Here is an 8,338-nt window from a genome sequence, read left to right as displayed (position 1 = left end):
GTGAACCCACGATGTCAGAGCGTGGAGGCGAGAGTGCTGCCGCTGCCCCAGGCTGACACTACAGAAGGCTGCAGTGTGTACAGTGAATTGCAATGTGCAAAATTGCAGGGAGTATACAGTGTGCAGTCTTTTACAGTGATTACAGCACGTACAATGGGCTGCAGTGTGTACAACAACAACTTGCATTTCATATAGTGCCCCTCAAGCAGGGTAGCGTCCCAGAGCACTTGTCTCTCAGTGGCTGTACAGTGGATTACAGTGGATTACAGTCGGTACAGTTCCAGGCAGAGGGTGAAACCTTGGGCAAGTTTCCTTACTCCACACAGAGCCGAATAATAATCCCTCCAAAACCAAAACAATAATAAATTGGTCATTTTCAATCTACGACTGTTTGTGGGACATTGCTGTGCGCAATTGGCTGCCGCGTTCGCCCACAAATATACAGTCAATTCCCTTTACAGTGTGTTCTGTGAAGCGCTTTGGGACGTCCTCCCGACGTGAAAAGTGCTATATCGAATGCAAGGATTATTATTATTATTACTGTGGATTACAGTGGATTAGTCGGTACAGTGGATGGCAGTGGGTACAGTGGATGGCAGTGAGTACAGTGGGTACAGTGGGGCAGTGGGTACAGTGGATGGCAGTGAGTACAGTGGGTACAGTGGATGGCAGTGGGTACAGTGGGTACAGTGGCGCTCAACTGGCACATGGCACATGGCCACGTGATGACGTGTGAGGAGCAGCGCGCGCAGCCTCGAGCGGGAACTTTTCAAACCTGAGACTCGGAGCAACTGCCGTCCGGGACCCCCCCACCGGGACCCCTCCCCCTCACCGGGACCCCCTCACCGGGACCCCTCCCCCCACCGGGACCCCTCCCCCCACCGGGACCCCCCTCACAGACCGACTGGCCAACACCGGGTACACGGGAGCGGTGGCTTTGGAGGTAATTGTCTGCTCCTGAGGTCGACCTCACTTGACGGGGCTTTCCCGCCGCGCTGTGCGGGAGCGGGTGCGGACTGGGGGGGGGGAGGGGAGGCCGGTGTCTTCCCTTCACCGGGCGGGTGTCTGCCGGGCTTTTTAGCGGCGGCGGCGTCGCCTCCTCCTCCCGCTCTTTTCCCTCCTCTCCGGTACCCGGCGCGGGGCCGCTTGCCCTCCCGCCCCCCAGGCCCGGCCCGGCCCGGCCCGGGGACACTGAGGCCGGCTACAGCCCGGTTGCCGTTGCCCTGGGTCGGCTCGGCTCGGCTCGGCCCGCAACAAGCGGGGATCGGAGTGCGGTTCCTCGCCGCCCCGCAACCGGTTGCGGAGAAATGTGCCGCACCTTCTCGATCCTCTCCAGCGACGAGGTTTGATGTCGCGCCTCCTTTCCCTCCCCCCCCCCCCTCCCCCTCACCCCCTCACCCCTCTTCCCTTCCCTTCCCCCCCTCTCCCCCTCACCCCTTCCCCCCCTCACCCCTCCCCCCCCCCTCACCCCTTCACCCCCCCCCCCCCCCTTCCCCCCTCACCCCTCCCCCCCCCCCTCCCCCCCTCACCCCCTCACCCCCTTCCCCCCTCCCCCCTCACCCCTTCCCCCCCCCCCTCACCCCTCCCCCCTCCCCCCCCCTCCCCCCTCCCCCCCTCACCCCTTCCCCCCTCACCCCCCTTCCCCCCTCACCCCTTCCCCCCTCACCCCCCCCCTCCCCCCTCACCCCTTCCCCCCCCACCCCTTCCCCCTCTTCCCTTCCCCCCTCACCCCTTTCCCCCCCCCTCACCCCTTCCCCCCCTCACCCCTCCCCCCCTCACCCTTCGCCCCCCTCACCCGCGGCGTCGAGAGGCGCTTCTCGCCTGATGTGACTGTGGGGCTTTGGCTGTGGATATTTTTTTTCCCCGGTCCCGTTTTGGAACGGTTTTCAAAGCGTCGGGTTTGTGTTAGTGAGGAGCTAACTTTTATTTTTTTATTCCCCCCCCCCCCCCCTCTCTCCTCTCTCCTCCTCCCTTCTCTATTTGTTAACGGATCCAGAACCATGTTCAGTAACTTTAGGGTAAAGTCTGGGGTCGTAGAGTCACCCCCGTTGGGTACTGGTCATGTGAAGTGTGGTCCAGGGCTAAATAGTTTTGGCTAAATAATATTGACTGATTATTGACTGATATCACCAATTGATCGGTGCTCGGGTCATACCATTTCTCTTCAACCGCGCCTTCACCCCAGCTCGACTCTCTACCCCCTCCTCCTCGTTCCTTCCCTCCCCTCACCCTGACTATATCCCCCCCCCACCCCGCTCAGGTCCCAACCCATCTGTCCAACGCCTTGGGACGTCCTCCCGACGTGAAAGGCGCTCTGTAAATGCCATCTTGTTGTTGTTGTTGTTGTACCTGTAGATTCGCTCTTTGACATTTTTCCGATTTACGAACCCAACTTTCCAAGACTGGTATTTTGGAGGCTCGGATTCTTACCTCTTGCTTTTTTTAAATTTAATTTCATGGACGTGTCAACTAAAACAGTTAGAATTTGCAGGAGTTGTCCTAAGTTTTTTTTTTAGGACAATGCAAAACTTGCATTGCTCAAGTTTTTTTTAAAAAAACTTGAGCAATGCAATACCGTCTGTTGGTGGCAGTGCCATCGCTTCCCTGAATCTCTTAATCGTGGTTTGTGCGAGGCTGGGGCATTATATACAGTGTCTTATATAGTACTCGACATATAGATTGACTAGGGTGAAATTCAAGATTTGTACCAGGTTCAAGGATCTCAATCTCTGGTATTAACATTTTTAAATGTAATTGATTTGTTCTGTTAATTATACATTTCATATATGGTTCTGCACAACTTGTCCTTGAAGATTAAATTAATGTTTACTCATGACACTACCCTACTATTGTGTGGTGTGCTTGGTAGTGTGTGGCTAATATACCTCATTATACGATATACTGTACTTTTGTGGGAGGAAGTTAACCATAGTGAATTGCATTGTATTTTTGGGAGGATGGTACTCTACAATGAATGTATGTTGTATTGTGGTATTCAATTTTATATGTGATTATTAGATAATGTAATACGTTTACTGGAGACGAGGAATACCTCCTAGGGTTTTTGGGGAAAAAAGGTATCGAATCTCCTCATTATTTGTCTCGAGGGTTATATTTGAAACAACATCCTAAGTAGTACAGCAGGTTAACTAGAAGGATCTGGTTTTGAATCCTTTAAAGGTCAAGGAAGTGATTAAATGTCTTAGTTCAGAGGGAGTTTGGTGGATTTCCTACACTAAGAACTTGCATTTATATAGTGCCCCTCACACACGGAAGCGTCCCAGAGCCTTATCAGTGGCAGAGCACTACCCTGAGTCAGGGAGAGGGGGAGGTGACTGTAGGCATGGTCGAAGAGGAAAGTCTTCAAGTGCGACCTGAAGCTGCGGAAGGAAGTGGCAAGGCGGAGGAAGTGGTATGGTGGAGGGATAGAGGAAGAGTGTTCCAGAGTTTTGGTGCGTAGTGGTTCAGTTGATTCTAGAACCATGAATCAATTGAAATGGTTCAATTGATCCATGGTTCAATTGACCAATCTGTTCACAGTTAGTCAAATATTATGGTCCTGTAGCTTAGTGGTTGGAGCATTCGTAAGCGAGAGGACCTGGGTTCGATTCCCAGGCAGACGAGTCCTCAGTTTAACGCCTCATCCTGAAGAAGGCATTTTAGACAATGCAGCAAACCCGCAACACTGCATTGCGATCGACCAGTTAGAGGCTCCTGGCCTAGACTGTGAGGTTGAAGTCCTGACATGGGGCTTGAACCCATAATCTGATTCAGAGGTGAGTGGGCTACCAACTAAGCCGGGCTCACACAAAATATTCTTTAGTTTGATTTTTAACTGGGTTTTAGATGTTGTGACTGTCAATTGAACAGTCCGGATTAGTTAACACCAGTTAACCCACTGTTAACCCAATATTCTTCGGTTATGTGTAACTAACAATGTAGTTTTGAAGGGGCCTGGATGAGGTGAAGGATTAAATTATGGGAATCAGAAATTAATTCTGTGCATAGTTTTTTTTTAAAGAGTATAATTAACCTATTCTCACAGTTTCTTCCTTCACCTACATACCATGCAGCAGTTCTACTTACAACGGTAACTGAAAAAAAATTCTAGAATAATAACTGAAGTGAAATCTGACAGAAAATCAAGCCATAGTTTAGTATTTTTGGTGTTGCCATTTCTCTGGGTTCATGAACAATGGAAAAGTTATATTCATAAAAATCTTTGTATTGGTACTAAATGATGTACAAATCATTTTTTGTTGTAATCAAAAATTTGTTAAAAATGTTTCTTCTAGGTCAAGCCCAGGCAGACAGCTCATCATCAAAATGACTCAATCATTTGCCAGTTATTGCACAATTCATGTAAAGCAGCTGCACCCTATCCTCTATAAGGATAAAGTGGACAAGAAAACAATTAGTCACTCAATTGATTTAGAAAACAATTTAGGGAGTTGAAATCAACATTTTTAAAAATTACCAGTGATTTCCATGAATTAAAACAATTTAATATGGATTAAGAACTGTACTTTTTCATAATCGTGACGTAGCCGTTCTTGCTGTTTTCTCGGACTGTATCTAAAGCAACTACAGTTCGTTTCAGGACATGTCTTTGAGACTAAGATCTCCAGTTTAAGCAGAAGAATTCCCCTCGCTTATTTTTGATGATAGCAGTCTTTGGTACGAATTCTTCAGTTTCCGTCCATTTTTCTCTGGGATTCCCCTTATAGTGTTTTTCCAAGAGGAAGGGAGTGGTTAGGAGCTGGAATATTGTTTTGACATGAAAGATTTCAATCAAATGCTTCAACGTTTTTGTGGAGATTGAGAGTCATTCTGTTGAGCAGACGGTTGGTTGTTTGAAAGGAAAAGAAAATCTATGACCTCTTTCTTTTGTATTCAAGGCTGACATCTGTTGTAACAACTGAAAGTTTGAATTTGTGCCCAACTTGACGTTGAATCTTGGCTACTGCTCCTGTTTGGATGTAGTTTTACACTACTGTAATTGTACTACGTATTTGTATCATCAGGGCTAAGCCTGACTATTAGTGAATTTTTGTTTGTTTTAGTACTTAATTACTAACTATGCCAATATAACTGACTCGTATTTCCTGGCATGTTGTATTTTTATGGTTTTAAATTATCTGCTAAAATAAGCAAGCAAAGTACAATCAAACTGAAACTTCCTATTGATAATGAAACAAACCCTTCGATGATTTTAGTGTATGACTATTAACATAGAGAATAACCAAATTCAGAACCATCCAATACAAGAAGTTTCTTTGTACCATTACAAAGAAAAAGGGGAAGAATATTTTCTGTAACTAATAATGTTAATGGATGGCTATTTTGGATTTTTGGCTATTTAAGAACATTATCCTGGAATGAATAGAGCTACACCCAAAAACATTTGTGAAGTGGACAGGTGAATAGGGCAGGTGTCAGTTCTGTAGTTAAGGCTGCAGAGACCAGATTATGACAATGATAAACAACTCAGAAACATGGATTAAACCACTATTTGTGCTTTAGTTCTCGTGCAACAAAACAAGAGGCCAGTAATTGTTGACTGCCACCTTGACATCAGAGGATAATTTTTTTTCAAAATAATGACTTCTGAGGATTTGACACCATTAAGCCATCAAATGTAATAACAAAAGACCAAGTCAATAACATACTAAAGAATGGCAAGGCACAGCTTTGTGTCCTTGGTTCCACTCACACAAGCTATTATTCATGATTGTATCCCGTGGAGGCTGGCTTTTCTTGGATATTGATTCACTTGCTCTGAGCTGCATTCATGCAGCCCCTTGTTTTCTGAAGAAGGAGTGAAAAAGGTTTAAGTGCAGATTGCTTGTGTAGGATGGGAGGCAAAATGCAAATTGCGTGCGCATGCTTTCAGCTGCGTACTTGGTATGAAAAAAAATGCTGTACAGGTCAAAACAAACAGGGAAATGAAAACAATTGCTTCAGGGAAGTCGGGCTATTAAAGTATGAGGCTTGTGTAAAGTAAGCTGGAGATGTGGTTTGAAATGTCGTGTGAAGGTGACATACCTGAGCACTTTTTTTCAACCTGGGACCAGAATAATCTTGACCTATGCACTGTTGGTTATTAGTAGACGTGCTATTGTAGGCTATTGAAACTGCTGCAAGCTTTCTTGTGCATAGATAAGATTAAACTACTGTAAGGTACGTTTGGATATATCAGTAAGCATTTGGTAGCCTATGTTCCCAAAGAGACACGTTTTACTTACAAATGTAATTACATGTCATTAGTTTGCTCATGCAGCACATTGTAAAAATTCTTGGTGGTAAAGGACAATGTAATTCATCTGTGTTTTAGAATGAATACTGTACTCAAAAAAATCAAACTTCCTGAATCAACAACAAAATTACATTTATAGAGTGTCTTTCACATCGGGAGGATGTTCCAAGGCACTTGATGGAGATTCAGAGGTCAGGACCTGAGCATGGGGGAGGAGTGGGGTAGGAGTTTGGGAAGGCAGAAAGGTGGAAGGGTGACCGAAGGCACGATCGAAGAGGAGGGTCCTGAGACCGGTTTTGAAGGAGGCATGGGAGGAAGCGAGCCGAAGGGACTGTGAGATGGAGTTCCAGAGTGTGGGGGCAGAGAGGTTGAAAGCTCGGCCACTGATGGTAGGGCAGGTCGGGCGGGAGCAGGCCGGAGCCCGCTGAACAGAGGAAGTGGGCAGGTTAATGAGGTAGGCGGGGGCAAGGCCATAGAGGATCTTGAATTCGAGAATGGGAGTGATGGGGTCACGGAGCCTGGTGCGCGAGAGTACATGAACGGCAGAGTTTTGAATGATCTGCAGCTTGCGAAGGGAAGAGTTGGGAAGGCCGATGAGGAGAGAATTTCTATAATCGATCCTTGATGTGACAAGTGCATGGGTAAGGGTTTCGCAGCCTGAGGGGTGAGGCAGTGGCAGAGTCATGGCGCGGAGGTGGTGGTGGGCAGTGCCGGTCATGGCGCGGATGTGGGGAAGAAAGGACAGTTCAGGGTCAAACAAGACACCCAGGTTCCTGACTGGCTTAGTGAGGTTGAGTGCGCAGCCGTGGATGCTGTTGCTGCCAGCGCCCGAGGTGCGGAGGCTCCGGCCCGAGCCAATCAGGAGGCCCTCGGTCTTGCTGACGTTCAGCTGGAGAAAGTTGTCCCTTGTCCAGGACTTGATGTCGGACAGGCAGTCGGTCAGGACGCCAGTAGTCCTGCAGTTGAGGGTGGAGGCAGAGAGATAGAGTTGGGTGTCATCCGCATGACATGTGGAAATTTACCCCATGTCTGCGGATGATGTCACCAAGGGGGAGCAGGTAGAGGGTGAAGAGGAGGGGACCGAGGACAGAGCCCTGAGGAATGCCGCAAGTTGTTCGGATCTGGAATGCATTGCCTGAAAGGGTGGTGGAAGTTGATTCAATAACAACTTTTAAGAGAGAAGTAGATAATTATTTGGGGAGGACACGTTTGCAGAGCTATGGGGAGACAGCGGGGGAGTGGGATTGATTTGGGTAGCTCTTTTCAAAGAGCCAGCACAGACACGATGGGCTGAATAGCCTCCCTCTGTGCTATATAATTCTACGATTAAAGATCAGTGATGAATTCACTGAACAGTGAAGGTTATTTTGGATTTAGAGGATGTGATCTGAAGGAAGGAAGTTGATGAATCATTTGCATGTGATTCGATATAGAATAGCTCAATTATGTGGAGAGGAGGCAAAGTGGGAGAGCAGAGCTGCTGGGGAATCTCAGAGTTTACTTTTTTTTGTCTATCAACAGATTGCAGTTCAGACAAAGCAGCTTGTGATTAAAACTAGATGTGTGAAACATGAGACAAATTGGTTTGACAGTGGTCAAACCACTGGATAAGTGGACAGTGGTAGACTTTGGAGATGTTTCAAAATGATGACAAATGAGAATTGCAAAGTTTTTCACAAGTATAATTCTATAAGGGCGTAACACGGACCAGATTTCCGGTGGAATGACCGTGCCAAAAAATATGCTAGCAATTATGAAATGAACAAGAGGTTTGAAGGTTTTGAGTTATTAGAGAATTTATTGCAATTTTATAACTTTAGGGACTGCAAATGTAAAAGCAATATTGTGATAGTTTTAAAGGTAAGAGGGATCACTTGTTATTTTATATTTTGTCCTGACTTGGTCAATCGTTTGAAACAAGACATTCATCAAAACCGTGAATCAATAAAGCTGAATCAATTGGAGAGGGTGCCAAGGAGATTTACCAGGATGGTACCAGGAATGAGGGACTTCAGTTATCAGGAGAGGCGAGAGAAGCCAGGATTGTTCTCCTTGGAGCAGAGAAGGTTAAGAGGGGACTTA

Source organism: Callorhinchus milii, unplaced genomic scaffold (assembly GCF_018977255.1).
Source record: "Callorhinchus milii isolate IMCB2004 unplaced genomic scaffold, IMCB_Cmil_1.0 Scaffold16, whole genome shotgun sequence".
In the NCBI taxonomy this organism is placed as follows: Eukaryota; Metazoa; Chordata; class Chondrichthyes; order Chimaeriformes; family Callorhinchidae; genus Callorhinchus; species Callorhinchus milii.
This window is presented reverse-complemented; position numbering follows the sequence as displayed.